Source organism: Spinacia oleracea, chromosome 6 (genome assembly GCF_020520425.1).
Source record: "Spinacia oleracea cultivar Varoflay chromosome 6, BTI_SOV_V1, whole genome shotgun sequence".
In the NCBI taxonomy this organism is placed as follows: Eukaryota; Viridiplantae; Streptophyta; class Magnoliopsida; order Caryophyllales; family Amaranthaceae; genus Spinacia; species Spinacia oleracea.
The window spans coordinates 36,444,322-36,460,171 of record NC_079492.1 but is presented as its reverse complement, the minus strand read 5'-3'; the positions used below and the strand labels follow the sequence as shown (position 1 = coordinate 36,460,171).

General features: G+C 39.7%; 1 pseudogene; it reads left to right on the top strand.

The window, feature by feature from the left end:
* The first annotated feature begins 1,066 nt into the window (after positions 1-1,066).
* On the top strand, positions 1,067-12,316 carry LOC110799722 (uncharacterized; annotated as a pseudogene).
* The last annotated feature ends 3,534 nt before the right edge of the window (positions 12,317-15,850 follow it).

Sequence of the window (15,850 nt, the reverse complement as noted above, 5' to 3'; positions counted from 1 at the left end):
TAAACTCTTCATAATCATACTAAGTCTATTGATGATGGTCATTGGATTCCTTTGAATCCTTTGGCTTCCTTGGGTTGTTTTGATTCCTCCACTAAGTCATATGTAACCTCCCTTTTACTGATTTTGATGAATTATTCTTTGTGGTTATTCTCCATGTTTATGGAGATAATTAAATCTCTCATGATTATGAGTGATTTTATTATTCTTTATGGTCATTGATCTCTTTAGATCTTTGGACTTCATTTGGTGGTTGGTTTTCCCAAAACCTTATAGCTTCCTTCTCTTCTTGATTGGAACATTATATATATATGTTCTTTCATTCTTGGAAACCAATATAAGAAATGTTCATACAATCATACTTGTCATCTATTTCTCTCCTCTCCTTTCCTTCTTTTGGGCATAAGTTTATGTGGCTCCATCTCATCACCCAAAAGTGCCTTTGTGTGATGAGGGTTGTGTAAACCTTAGGGAACGAATCGGTGAATACAATTGTACACCCCGGTTGCACCGAATCTCGTTTTCAAGGCAGTGGTTTGGTTACCACGGCGCAACGATTTCCTAAACACGTTCTTATTCTTATTCTAGTATTTTGCCTTGAAGACCCAATTATTACAACACTTGGGTCGAGCCAAAAGCTGCTCCCTTCGAGGAAAGCATAATTGAGAAAATTACTCTCGGCTTGTTTGGTTGCCGGCCATAAATGGTGTCAATGGGAATTAAATTTGTATGTAAATTTATAAGGAAAATCACAATTCATTTCCATGGTATAATGCTAGTTCTCTCAATATTATATTTTTTTCTTTATAAATTTCCATTATCATCCATTACTATTTGAGGGGTGGTATTAGATGTGAATGCAAATTTATGAAGAAAAACACCAAGTTTGAGACAAAATTTCATTATCATGGAAATCATGATGTTATTTTCTTGCCAAATATACTTAGGTTAATAGATTTATTACTATTCCCACCATTTATTACCGGCAATCAAACATGCCGTAAGCACTCCTTCTGTTAAAGTTATTTAACTATTCTATAGAATTCTTGCAGGCAAAACTTTCATCTGAATGGCTAATAAATCTGACCGTACTTCTACGTTTACAGAGTTGCATAGACTGTACAACTATCCTAGACCTTACCACATTCTTGGTAGCACCATTTTATCACAAAAATTACTCACAGATTCTTCCCTGTTGGTAGTGGCACATAGAAACTCATTACAACCATCCCCAAATTTATCGTCCTCTTCCGTGGTTACTCCGAAGAAGAAAATTCACCCACGTGAAAAGAATCCTGGATTACATGGTATAATGCAAGGAACATCTATGGTTATCTCAGCTTCAGCTGTGGCTCCTATAGAACGGGTCTGTAGCCTGATGCAATGTCAGAATGAGTTGCTGAAACATGGTCGTCTCTCAAGTCCCTACAAAGGAATGATGGATTGCTTGCTCAGAACAATCAAACATGAAGGTGTCCTTTCCCTTTGGCGGGGTAATAGTATGAATGTTATCACACCCTTAAGACCACTCCCATCAATGGGAAAAAAAAACTCCTCACCACTATCTCTCTACCACTTTCTTACTCCTCCACATCACTTTCCTCACATACAAATTTTGTTACAACAAACTCATCCCACCAATGAGCAAAAAAAAAAAAACTCCTCACCACTTTTACTTGTACTATTCACTAAACTCCACCACACTTTCTATTTACCACATACTCCATCTTTTTTGTATTTATTCAATTATATTAATAACTTAAATGAATTTTAACAATCAGTTAAGATAAATTATTTAATTTACGTTAATTATTTTATTTACGTTATTTTTATATCTATTTTTAATACTATAAATTTTATTGAAAATATTTCATAAATTTAAATAAAATAAAGGGACATAATTGAATAAATACATAATAGATGGACTAAAGCAAGACAAGTTTCGGATAACTAAAACATTACAACAACTAAACACACTATGTCATAAACTAAAACATCATAAAGCCAAAATATAATTTAAAAAAAAATTACGATAAATCAAACGCAACCACTAAAATAACAACTCTTCTTCGAGGCATGAGTTTAATGATTATTGCCTCCATATTTTTGCCAGTTATGCTAAATTAAATCCTCTTTCAAAGAGTGATGAATTTGACTGCTATGCAAAGCTGTTATTCTCCGCAATAATGCGTTAATGGAGTAGGGTTGTCCAGTCTGGAACTCAAAGGGTTCACCATTATTCATTGTTGTGGTTAAGCTCGAAAGGTCTTCTTCATAGTACCTTCGTAACACATCAGCTCGGACATACATATCTCGTTCATCCTCAACTATCATGTTGTGTAAGATGATACAAGCTTTCTTTATATCGCCTAATATATCTTCATCGTAAGCCAGAGATGGTTGTCGTACAATGGCGAATCTTGCTTGCAAAACTCCGAACGCACGTTCAACATCCTTACGAACATGCGCCTGTCTGTTAGCAAACAACCTTTCAGTTTCAAGTTGGGGACGAGAAAATCCTTGAATGAACGTAGCCCAATTTGGATAAATACCATCTGTGAGGTAGTACCCCATGTTGTATTCATGTCCATTCACCTGAAAAGTGATAGGAGGTGCCTTACCTGTCAAAACATCATCAAAAACAGGAGAACTGTGCAGAACATTAAGGTCATTAGATGAACCAGGAATACCAAAAATGAATGCCAAATCCATAGATCTTGATCTGCAACAGCTTCAAGAATTAGGGACGCTTTCCCGCTGCGTCCTTGGTATTGACCTCTCCATGCGGTAGGACAGTTCTTCCATTCCCAGTGCATACAATCAATACTACCGATCATGCCTGGAAATCCGCGCATTTCATTTTGATAAAGGATTCTCCTTAAGTCTTCATCTGTAGGACTTCTTAGGTAATCCTCTTCAAAATGCTTGATTACCCCTTGAGTGAAATGTAATAATCATTTTTTTGAAGTTGTTTCACCCATTCGCAGATATTCATCAATTGCATCCGGAGCCAAACCATACGCTAACATTCTGATAGCTGCAGTGCATTTTTGCAATCCTGATAACCCTAATTTTCCGGCAACATTTCTTCTCTGTTGCAAGAAAACATCATTTTCAACCACTTTGTTCATGATACGGCAAAACAAAGGTCTTCTCATTCGAAACCTTCAACGAAATTGTTTGTCTGAATATACTGGATTTTCCGCAAAGTAATCATTAAACAAGCGGTTATGCCTTTCTTCACGGTTTCTATCTGCTGGAATCGAAATGGTATCATTCACATTTCGAAGTCTAGGACCTCATGGAAAGAATATGTTTGGTAAGTGATGCGTGAAAAATTCTTCAACCATTCGATCAACTTCTCCGTATGGATTCTCATCAGCAGATTCTGAGCTTGAACTGTATGCAAATAACATTTTTTTGAGATATAGTAGAGCGTGATAATGAGAAGTGAGTGTGAGAAATGAGTTTGATAATGTGTGTGTATTTAAAGAGTAATGTGGATAAGAATATATGGATTTTTGGATTTTCTTAGATTTTCGATAAGAGTTTTGGATTTTCTTAGATTTTCGATAACATTTTTGGATTTTCTTAGATTTTCGATAAGATTTTTTTGGATTTTCTTAGATTTTCGATAAGATGTTATTGGATGTTCTTAAATTTTGTTGATAAGATTTTCTTGATAAGATGTTACTGGATGTTCTTAGATTTTCTTAGATTTTCTTAGATTTTCTATTGGTTGATAAGATTTTATGGATTTCTTGATAAGATTATATTGTACTTTCTTATAATATAATAACAACAATGTGTAAAATACTACTTGGCAATAAAAAATAATATAATATATTACATAACACAAAACAATACAAAGTTAAAGACATAACACGAACTAATACAAGTTTAAAGGCACAACACGAATTAATACAAGCTTATTTAAAACTTATTAAAACTAGATTGTGACATAAAATTTAAACACATGAAATAAACTAAACATTAAACACCTTGCTAATTATCACCACCATAAAATTCCAACATCAATCTTGCCTTAACCTTTTCCTCATCAGGAGTTAGACAAGCCTTAGACACCAATGTTTGCAAGAAATCATGTTTCATTTTTTGCTTATCCATCTAAATTCTCTGTTCCTCTATGTCAAGTTGTCGCCTCCGCATTATAGTCTTTTCTGCTTCTCGCTCGAATCTCTTTAAATTAAGTTCGTGCTCATTATTCCTCACTTTAGTGTTAGCTTGCAAACGACTTCCAAAAGACGAAACTGCCTCTGATGATTCTGCCCCTTTTCCTTTTCTTCTGGCCTTAGCTTTCTTTACACCATCTGGTCGAGATATACCTCCAGATACGAAGCTCCCACCACTTGGCAAGACGGTGTCACCATCATCATCAACTCTAGTTCTCTTGCCACTTCCATCACTCTCTTCAGTAGAAATTGGTAGACTGACATCGTATGTTTCTCTCTCTGTCTTTGACATACCCCACCTCATCATCTGAAGGAAATAATGCCCTTGGTCCAAGTATGCATTTAATGTTAAGTCTAATAAATGCGGTTCAGTATTAATTAACAAGTTAATAATTCAGTGAGATCAAGTGAGCTGAATGCCTAGCTAGAGGACGCTTCAGTTCAAGTGGAATTAATGATATTAATCCACAACTTACTCTTGACTGAACCCGTAGGGTCACACAAATAGTACGTAAACGGATCAAGTATTTAATGAAATTAAATACTCCATCTATGGATATTCGGAATCGACGGATCTTGGTTTCAGTGGGAGCTGAGATCGTCAAAGGCAAGAAATGAATACTCCGGAAACGATGATATTGCCGAAAACGGAAATATGGATCGTATCGGAAATGTAAATATTATCCAAGTCGTAGATGTTGCCGGAAACGGAAACATGGTACGTATCGGAAAATATTATCGGAATTGGAAATATTGCCGGAATCGGAAATTTTACCGGAAACGGAAATATTGTCAGAATCGGAAATATTATCGGAATCGGAAAATAATTCCGGAAACGGAAATATTAAATATTTGTTCGAAACGGAAATTAATTCCGGAATCGGAAATATTAAATATTGTTCCTATCGGAAATTAATTCCGGAATCGGGAATTTAATCGGAAGCGCATCGTACGAATTAGCATCGGACGAGACTTGCTAGACGAAGGCCCAACACGAAGCCAGGCCTACGCCCAGCAAGCCCAAGCGCCCAAACACACGCTGCCAAGCCACGCCAGGCCCAGCGCAAGGCCAGGCCCAACAATGGCCATGGCGCGCGCGTGGGGCTGCGACGAGTGGGTTGGCGCTGTGCGTGGGCCGCAAGGCCTGCGTGCGGTGCTAGCATATCACTCGAAGTGTGTTACTCGAATCCTAAGGCTACCGGGATTCGTCATATGATTAAATCTAATCCTAAAAGATTTAGTTTATTTAATTAGAGTCCTAGTAGGATTATAATTAAATAAATTAGTATCCTAATAGGATTCCAAATCCTTTTCCATAACTCTATAAATAGGTGCCTAGGGTCACATATTTACATCGAGGATTGAAGTATTCAAAGGTAATATTTTCAAGCAAAAATCAGCCACAAACACTTGCCCTATTAGCCGAAATTTATAGTACCTTAAGGGCAATTCTAGTTAGTCAATCTTAAGGCGGATCCGGACGTGCTGTGGACTATCTACGGAGGGACGACACTTGGAGTCCTAAAGACTTGTTCTTGTTCGGTTCGGGCGCAGCTAGGGAGGGCACGCTACAAAGTGTATACATCTGAATTATGCTAAATGATTATGTGTAAATAATATGTTTCCTGGCTTTATGGTTTTTCCGCATGATTTATGTTTATTCATATGTATCATAACCTAACATCATCACCCTCCACTTTGGGTTTTCTTTAGTAAGCATCTTCCAAGAATGCATCAATGTGAAGTTCTTTTTGTTTTCTGTGCGGAATAACTGGTGAGCGGTAGCAACTTGGTCCGCATCATTATTCCCACTTGCAAATAACCTACCAGCCTTTTCAAAACTAGCAGCCCACAACATGATGTCTGGAGACATCCTTCCCCAACGACTCTCTAAACATTTTGCATTTCTTACAGGAAGTTCGTACGGTCTACCTACTTGAATTTGGCTATAGCGCGCAGCAGCTTGCTTCCAAATATCAGCTTTTTTATGTTGGTGCCTATAATCTGATCGGAGCAAACTTTAATGTAGGAATCAACCAGAGCTTCATTCTCCTGAATCGACCAACTTCGAGACTGAGATGCAACCTTAATTGGTTGATTTGGGTTGACGGGAAATGGATGTGTCATGATGGGTTCCTGTGTCTCCATAACACGTTCCTCTATAGCTTCACGGTCAACAATAGTGTTAGCATAAAAAGATTGTTGGAAATTTTGAGAGGAAGAATTACCCTGCGAATAAGAATCATAGCCGGGATGCTGATTGTTGTCAGAGTTGAGATCAAAATCATCAAAATTGTTTTCTAAATTTTGAGAATAGTAATTAGGGTCCATTTTATTTTTAAAAAATACGCAAGCACACTAATAATAATAATGTCAGTAACAATAATAATAATGACAATAATAAAAATAATAATAATAATAATGACAATAATAATAAACTAAACAATAATAATAATATCAACTGCTTTTCTCGGTAGTTGTTGTTCGTTGGTGTGGTGTTGGTGTGTTGTGTGTCTTTGTGGGTGTGTAAGTGTGCTTGGTAGTGGGTACGTTGGAGTTACTTTTTGGTTGAAGTGTTTTGATATGGCTACTTCCGTGGAGAAGTTTCATTGCCCTTTTGTGGGTCTTAGCGGGTGCCAGGATGGAGGTGGGCGTGGTCTGGTGAGGAGTTCTCTGATCACTCACTTACGGGATCGTCATTGTTGCACTGGTGTGCGGGATGTAACCCGTCATTCCCTTACTACCAATTTGCAGGTTTTTTCTTCGGCTGAGGTGACCTTTCGTCGTATGGGAATTTGGCTATGTGGAGATTGTTTCAAGACGCATACTCATCGTATTAGGTGTCGACATGGCAGTGGTTCTAGTACTGTTTTTGTGGACCCACCTGATTCTGGGGATGGTACTATCCGTTTTATTCTCTACGGTATTCAAAAACCGCAAGCTCCTACTTCCGAGCTGTCTACTTCTGACGCGCCTCGAGAACATCATTTTTCTTTTGATGTTGCTCTTCTAAACGCTTTATTGTCTAAGCGGTTGCGTTCTGTGAAATCCATCCCTCCTAAATGTCGTTTGGGTTTTTCGCGAGTTCTAAAAGGGGCGCTTGTTGGGTTCAGTTGCTCGTGTTACCTCTTTGTATCCTCAAGACTTTTTCTCCGTAAAGTAATCGTGAGTGTTCCTCCGGTGTTAGGCGGCGACTTCAGGAAGAGGGTATCACCTCTGCTATTCGTTCTTGGGGTGTGCCTGGTGGTTCTGAGCAACTTGTCATAGACACATTGGCTAGCGTGTCTCCCTCTCTATTGGATGTTGACGAAGACCATGATTTGGCGGAGCGTAATATTAAGCAATGCAAGAGAAAGATTTCTGACGGTCGCTACACTGCTGCCGTTAGAGTTTTTTCGTCCTCAGGTCTTGCCCCTTACAATGATGCTACTCTTGCAGATTTGCAAGCTAAGCACCCTTCTGTTCCGGTCCCTTCCTTACCGGATATCCCTGTTGATCATCACCTTACTACTTCCTCCGTTGTTGTTTTGGAGCAGATTAGGGGCTTTCCGCGTGGCACTTCGTGCGGTAGAGATGGCTTGCGTGCTCAACACCTTTTGGATTGCTTGGGTGGTGCTGCTGTAGCTGTTTCTGATGAGTTGGTTGATGCTATCACTCAGGTAGTTAATCTCTTTCTTGCTGGAAAGTGTCCTGCTGAGCTTGGAGGATATATTGCTAGTGCTCCCCTTACGCCACTTGTTAAGCCTGGTGGTGGTATTCGGCCTATTGCTGTGGGCACTATTTGGAGGCGCCTTGTTTCTAAGGTCGAGGCTGCTTTGATTGGTCCGCGTTTAGGAAACTACTTAGGAGGGCTTCAGCTTGGAGTTGGGGTTCCAGCAGGTGGTGAGGCCATTCTCCATGCTGTCAATTGTTTGGTTGAGGCTCGTGGGGCCGATGTTGGCCTCTCTATGTTATTGGTGGATTTTCAGAATGCGTTCAATTTAGTTGATCGATCGGCTTTGTTGCGTGAGGTTCGGCTACATTGTCCTGCTCTTTCGCGTTGGGTTGAATTCTGCTACTCTCCTCCAGCGCGGCTGTATTATGGGGAGCATACCTTGTGATCTTGTCAAGGTGTGCAGCAAGGGGATCCTCTCGGCCCTTTGCTTTTTTCTCTTGTTCTACATCCATTGGTGTGTCGAATCAAGACTCTTTTGATCTATCTCTTCAGTCTTGGTACTTGGACGATGGCACTATCGTTGGTGACACTTTGGTGGTTGGAAAGGTCTTGGAGTTGATTTTGGAGGAGGGTCCTCATTTAGGTCTCCATGTTAATGTTGAGAAGACAGAGGTTTTCTGGCCTTCGGAGGACCCACGCAGTCGTCTAGAGGGTGTCTTTCTTGCGAATATTCCTCATCCTGCGCTTGGTGTTAAGTTGCTTGGTGGTCCAGTCAGTACGGATTCCTCTTTTTGTAAGGAGTTGGTTTCGCAGCGTGTGTCGAAGACTGTGGTGTTGATGGATGCTGTAGCTAAGCTTAATGATCCCCAGTGTGAGTTGTTGCTTCTTCGTGCGTGTACTGGAGTTTCTAAACTCTACTTTGCTATGCGCACTTGTCCGCTTCATCATTTTGAAGCGGCCCAATTATCTTTTGATGTGGCTCTTCGGGCTTCTTTAGAGCGTTTCGTGGCTGCTTCGGGACCTGAGTTCGGTGACTGGCAATGGCGTCTTGCCACCTTGCCTTATTCTTATGGAGGATTGAGTGTTTATTCAGTTGGTGATGTTCGGCATTATGCTTTTCTTGTATCCCGTTTGCAGTCTTCTGGTTTGCAGGATTCGCTTCTTCGGCTTTCAGGTGTTGATGGTCCTGGGCCGGCCTTTGATGATGCTCTTGGTCTTTTCAATAGGACCGTGGAGACCGGCCTTATGAGTAGCCCTAGTGAGATCGCTGCCCCCACACTCATGAAGAAATTGGCAGACATATATTTCACGAAGGTTACTGCTGATGCGGAATCCGCCTACTCCTTATCTTCACGTCATGTTGCCCTATGGAAATCACAGCAGGGGGATCACTCCTCAGCTTGGTTGCGGGCAGTCCCCATCTCGGATTTAGGCCAGACTATGAACGGTAAGACTTATCGTTCGGTTCTTTGCTATCGGTTGGGTATTCCGTTGTTCTCTGATTCGACGCCGTGTTCTGCTTGCTCTCGGGTTTTCGATGGGGACATTTATGGGTATCATGCCGTGTCTTGTGCTGGGATTGTGGGTATTAAACATCGTCATAATGTTGTTCGTGATACCCTTTTGGATATTTGCTATCGGTCGGGGATTTCTGCTCGCAAGGAGGTTGATGTTGGGCTGACTAGTGAGAGTGATGGAGCTCTTCGTCCTGCGGATATATTGCTTTATTCATGGGATGGCGGTCTAGATGTGTGTGTTGACTTGACTGGGTCTTCCCCTATGACGCAATCTGGGTTGTCAGACTTCGTTCCGGGTCGGGTTGTGGCGGTTACAGCGCAACGGAAGCAGGATAAGTATGCGGCACGTTGTAGGGCGTTGGGTTACGGTTTCTTTCCTTTTTCCTTCTCTTCTTTTGGGTAATTAGAGAAAGGGGTTGTTTCGTTGCTGAAGCGGGTCCAGACGTACTCCAGGGCTCAAGACATTGGGGCGCGGGCAGCTGCCCACATTTTCAGCAGGATCGGGTTCGCCATAGCTAGAGGATTGGGGGCCCGGATTGTATCTCGGCTCCCCTCCAACTTCTCGTAGTTCACTTGATCTTTGTAGCTTGTTAAGCTTGTAATGTTTTGGTGTTTTCCCATAATAATAAACTAAACAATAATAATAATAATAATAATAATAATAATAATAATAATAATAATAATAATAATAATAATAATAATGATAAAATTAATAAATAACAACCGGAAATAAAATTTTCGAAAATATATGCTACTGGAATGTTCAGTAAATTCCAAAAAATAACACAAATTATAGTAATACTTAGTATGAAAAATGATTTTGATGATTTTAGAGAGAGAAAAATGATTTTTGAAAGTGTGTTAAAATATATCAAATTTGGTCTCTATTTATAGATCATGAAATTTTATGACCGTTGGTATAACTTTTTTTTTTTTTTAATTATTTACGGCAAAATTAGCCCTTACAAGATTATAACCGTTGCAAATTTCAAACAATTTTTTGATGACAAATGTCGCCATGCTACTGGACCGTTGACAAATTTGCAGCACAAAGGGAATCTTATCCTTGTTTTTTGGAGTAATTTGTTTGGAGTAACGGATACATTGTACAACTTTTGGCTGCAAATTTCAGAAGTGGGGCCCAAAATTTTTGGTGAGCAAACAGAAAAAAGGGAACGCGGTGCATTCCTTTCTTCATTTCCTCGCGAGCCATTTCCAATTCACCCATTGTTGTAGGCCGTGTATTTTTTTTCCCCGTGAGCACATTTTTTCCCCATTGATGGGAGTGCTCTAACAATTGAGGTAATGCTCTAATTGTCACCATCTATTTCTTGCTGTTAAGTTGTTTTCAACTTTTCACCATCAACCAATGAACGGATTTTGATTAACTCTTTTTTAGTTCAATATTATGTTGGAAAATGGAAAATACGAAGTAGCTTTTATTTTTAAGTTGTAGGTTACTTTGAAGAATGTGACATAAGTTACTTGGAAATTAAGCAACACGTACATCCTAGAGGGTTATCATGGATAGTTTTATCAAGAAGGCTCTTGTAAAGTTGGTTATGATTAGCATGTTAAACAATTCACTGAATTCTTAATACAGTTTGCTCTTATTGTATCTCTGTTTTTTATTGTGAATTTGTGATTCAGGCCTCCATCTTTGCTTTTCTCCATTTAAGGCGTAATAGCACCTTATTTAAGGAGGTCCATGAACCAGTTTTGTGGCTTCTACCGGTTGGTGGAATATTGGGACTGCTGTTTCGTTATCCATTTGCTTATACTCGACTACGTCTAGCAAATGATGTCAAAGCTGCTCGAGAAGTACATTTTTCTATGGACTCTTCTGGCAAGAGTTTCAGCAATGGCAATGGCAATGGCAATGGCAATGGCAATGGCAATTGGAAGTTCAATGGTATTTATGACGTTCTTAAGAAGACCCTTCAATCAGAAGGCATTATTGGTCTTTACCGTGGATACACCATTACACCGCTGCATGTGTTGGTATTTTTGCATATAAGTCCTCAGCCGTGCTTAATTATCAGTTCAGAGAAAAGCTACTAAAGGTTATATATATGTTAACCACTTAACCTTTTATTCAAGGGTACCACATTTTGTCACAGAATTAACTGAAAAATACCGCCCTTAATGCATACAAAAGTCAAAAACACCTCGAAACAATCCATCAAGTCATAGCCTCCCACGTTTAAACAGAATCATGTAATCCGTCATTCCTCATTGGTCGCTCCAGCAATTTCTTTACTAAACCATGATACAAATCCCTTCCTTAACCCACACAAGTACACAACACCCTGATTTCATTTATAATCAGGTCATACCACCTTATAAACCAGTCACCACCTAGTATTCTACTCTACCCATCGTGTTACGACTTACGTGTATGTTAAAAAAGGCACCTGCTAGTAACCAAGTAAAGGGCGCTTCTCTCCGTTGAACCTGAACCCATTTCGTAAGTTGGAATAATGGAATTTCCCCCTATTTAAGCTTACTTATTGTTTCTTCTTCCCTTTTCCCTTTTCCCTTGATTCTGCAATTCATGTTTCAAAATACCAATTCTATCATAATAACTGACTACATGAGAGTTACAGAGCAATTAGGGTACTATCATAATAATAGTTTTCTGTTGTTAGTAACTGACTACATCATAAGATGGGTACATCATAAAAGTGCAATTAGGCTGGTTTTCTGTTGTTGTCAACTTTGAGGTAACATTTTGCATTTGATTCAACTCTTTTAGTGTTAAGTAACTGCTAACAAACTTGAACATCCATATTTTCTACTGTAACTTGAATTTGAATCTTGATTGGATTCCAGAGATATGAAAGTAATCCTATCAATTGTCTCAATAGTAGTACTGACAAATAATGTGTTTAATTTCACAAAATCTCATCTTCTCATTAGATTTAGGCAGCTATATATAATACATTGTATTTAACTCCTACTCCAATTCTAATTTGAATATGCCTACGTACTACAATTCTACATATCCTGGTATACTACTAGTATTAGGACATTACAATCCTAATTTATCTCAACATCCCCCTCAAGGTGGAGCATGTAAATCTCGAATGCGCATCTTGCCAAGAAAAAATTCAAATTGTGCTTTTCCAAGTGCCTTTGTAAAAATATCTGCCAACTGCACCTTCGTCGATACATATGACGGACAAATAATACCTTCCTTGATTGCATCTCGTATAAAATGACAGTCTGCCTCAATATGTTTTGTCCTTTCATGGAACACCGGATTTTGTGCTATATGAAGTGCTGACTGACTATCACAAAACACACTCATCCCTTGCTTGTGCTCCACTCCTAGATCTCTGAGTAGTTGTTTTAACCACTTCAGCTCACAAGTTAATGCTGCCATCGAACGATACTCTGCTTCTGCAGAAGAACGAGATATTGTATGTTGTTTCTTAGTCTTCCAGGACACAGGAGATAGACCAAGTAAAACAAACCACCCAGTCAGTGAACGACGAGTCAACGGGCAACTTGCCCAATCCGAGTCACACCAACCTTCTAGACGTAGTGCACTATCGGAACGCAAAAGAATACCTTGACCTGAACACTTTTTCAAGTATCGGACTATCCTCAATGCTGCCTCCCAATGCTCCTCCTTTGGTGTCTGCATAAACTGGGACAAGATATGTACTGAATATGCTAGATCTGGCCTTGTGACGGCCAAATAAATTAGTCTACCTACTAGACGCTGATATCTTTCCCCATCTTCGAGCTCCTTTCCTTCTGCAAGTGCTAGTTTATGGTTTTGTTCCATCGAAAAATCCACAAGTTTTTCCCCCAATAAACCTGTTTCTGAAATAATATCTAAAGCATATTTTCTTTGACAAATATAAAATCCACTCTTGCTGCGAGCAACCTCCAGCCCTAGAAAATATTTCACATGCCCCATATCTTTCATTTTAAAACATTGGCTTAAATATGCTTTAAAACTGTTTAATGCAAAGATATTATTTCCTGCAATTATCATATCATCCACGTATACTAGCACACTTAACTGTAAACCTCCCTTGGAAAGAGTAAATAAAGAATAATCTGAGTACGATTGTTTAAAACCATACTTCTGTAAAGCAGTAGATAACTTTTCAAACCAACACCGAGGAGCCTGTTTTAAACCATATAATGATTTCTTCATTCTACAAACTTTGTCGGCATTCTCTTTATGAAAGCCAGGAGGAATTTTCATGTAAATTTCCTCCTCCAAGTCTCCATGTAGAAGTGCATTATGTACATCCATTTGGTGCACCTCCCAATTTTTCACTGCCGCTATTGCCAAAAAAGTACGAACAGTTGACATTTTAGCAACTAGAGCAAATGTTTCATTATAATCCATACCTTCTACTTGATGATTTCCAAGGCAGACCAAGCGTGCCTTATTTCGGATTAAGTTACCATCTTCATCTCTTTTCTCAGTAAAGATCCATTTGCTCCCAAGTGCTTTCTTTCCCGGAGGCAAGGTCTCTAGGATCCACGTTTTTTGCCCCTCGAGTGCACTTATTTCTGCAGCCATTGCCTCTCTCCATACCTCATATTTCATTGCTTCTTTGAACGATTTAGGCTCTCTCCCTTCTGTGATCGCTGCAGTAAAGTTTCTGTGTTTTGCAGAAAATCGTTCATAATTAACAAAATATGTTATAGGATAGAGATTACCTGAGGATGATGAAGTCGAGGATGAACCGGGCAATGGACTTGCATTTTTTCGTATGGTGTGTGTGACGTGGCCTTTTAGTCTTGTGGAAGGAAACTTTTTGCGTTTTCCTCTCCCACGATCCTCTACACTACCTTCTACCTCCTCTCGGTGGGTCTTCCCTTCCTGTATGTTACCTGTCCCAAGGTCATTGCTCAATTTCAAAACCCCTGTACTGCTGTCCTGATTCGTATTGTTGTTGATGACAGGCACTGTCTGTGTGTCTGTGCCCGCAGCAGACTGCTCTGGGTGTATATCAGGATGCAGCGCCTCAGCTGACGCCTTGCTCAGCGCCTCGGAGCCTTGCTGCAGCGCCTCGACTGGCGCCTTGTCTATCGCCTCAGAGCCTTGTTGCAGCGCCTCGACTGGCGCCTCACCTAATTAATGCACGCTGCAGCGCCTCCCCTGCCTTATGCAGCGCCTCCTTCAGCGAGCACTGCTCCTGCTGCAGGCTAGCTGATCCACGTAATTCCTGCCCTTTTGGAGCTTGCTGCAGGTGCTGTAATTTGCTACCACAAGCCATTTCCTCATCATCACTACTATAATGTACTACAATTTCCTCATTCAAACTACTCTGTTGCTCCACATTGTCAATATACGGGAATATTTTCTCATGAAATATTACGTCACGAGACACAAAGAATTCCCGAGTCTCCAAATCAAATAATGTCCACCCTTTCTTTCCAAACGGATAACCGACAAAAATACACCGTCTACTACGAGAATCAAATTTGTCACTTTTACTTCGTTGATTATGGGCATAGCATAAACACCCAAAAACACGAATAAGCTCATATGACGGTAATTTTCCAAATAATAATTCATACGGTGTTCTATTTTTAAGAAGCGGAGTAGGCGTCCGATTAATTAAATAGCAGGCCGATAAAACACACTCCCCCCAAAATTTCTTCGGCAATTTTGCTTGGAAACGTAAAGCTCGAGCCACATTTAATAAATGTTGATGTTTTCTCTCTACCCTACCATTTTGTTGTGGGGTGGCAACACACGACGATTCAAACCAAATGCCATGCTTAAAGAAATAACCTTGCAGACTATTAAATTCCGTCCCATTATCACTTCTTATTACCTTAATATCCTGATTGAATTGTCGTTTTATCATAGCAACAAAATTAAGAAAAGTAGTCTCAACTTCAGTTTTATTTTTAATTAAATAAATCCACACTCCTCTAGAAAAATCATCAACAATAGTTAAAAGATAACGAGCTCCACAAGAAGACTTTGTCTTGTAAGGCCCCCATAAATCCATATGAACTAATTCAAACAATCTACTTGCATTATTCTCACTAATCGGAAAACTACTCCTAGCATGCTTTGCACGAGGACAGACATCACATACTTTATTATTTTTCCTAACAGAGCTACTCACGGGAGGAATCAGCTTCAGAATTTTCTCCGATGGATGGCCCATTCGTTGATGCCACAGCTCTACCACACAATCATTACCAACTGCACACACCTTGACCAACGGAACACCACGGAAAAAATACAGTCCATCTGCTCGTTCACCCAGGCCAATCACCTTCCTCGTACGGTCCTGTATAACACATATTTTGTTAGTAAACTGAACTGAACATTTTAACTCATCAGTTTATTGCATTACAGAAATTAAATTGCAATTTAATTGAGGCACAAACAAAACATTATGTAACATCAATCCTTCGTCCAATACTACAGAACCGGCTTGATTTGCATTCGCCGTTTTTCCGTCTGGGAGGCCAACAGGGCAGTCGGGAATTGTCTTCAC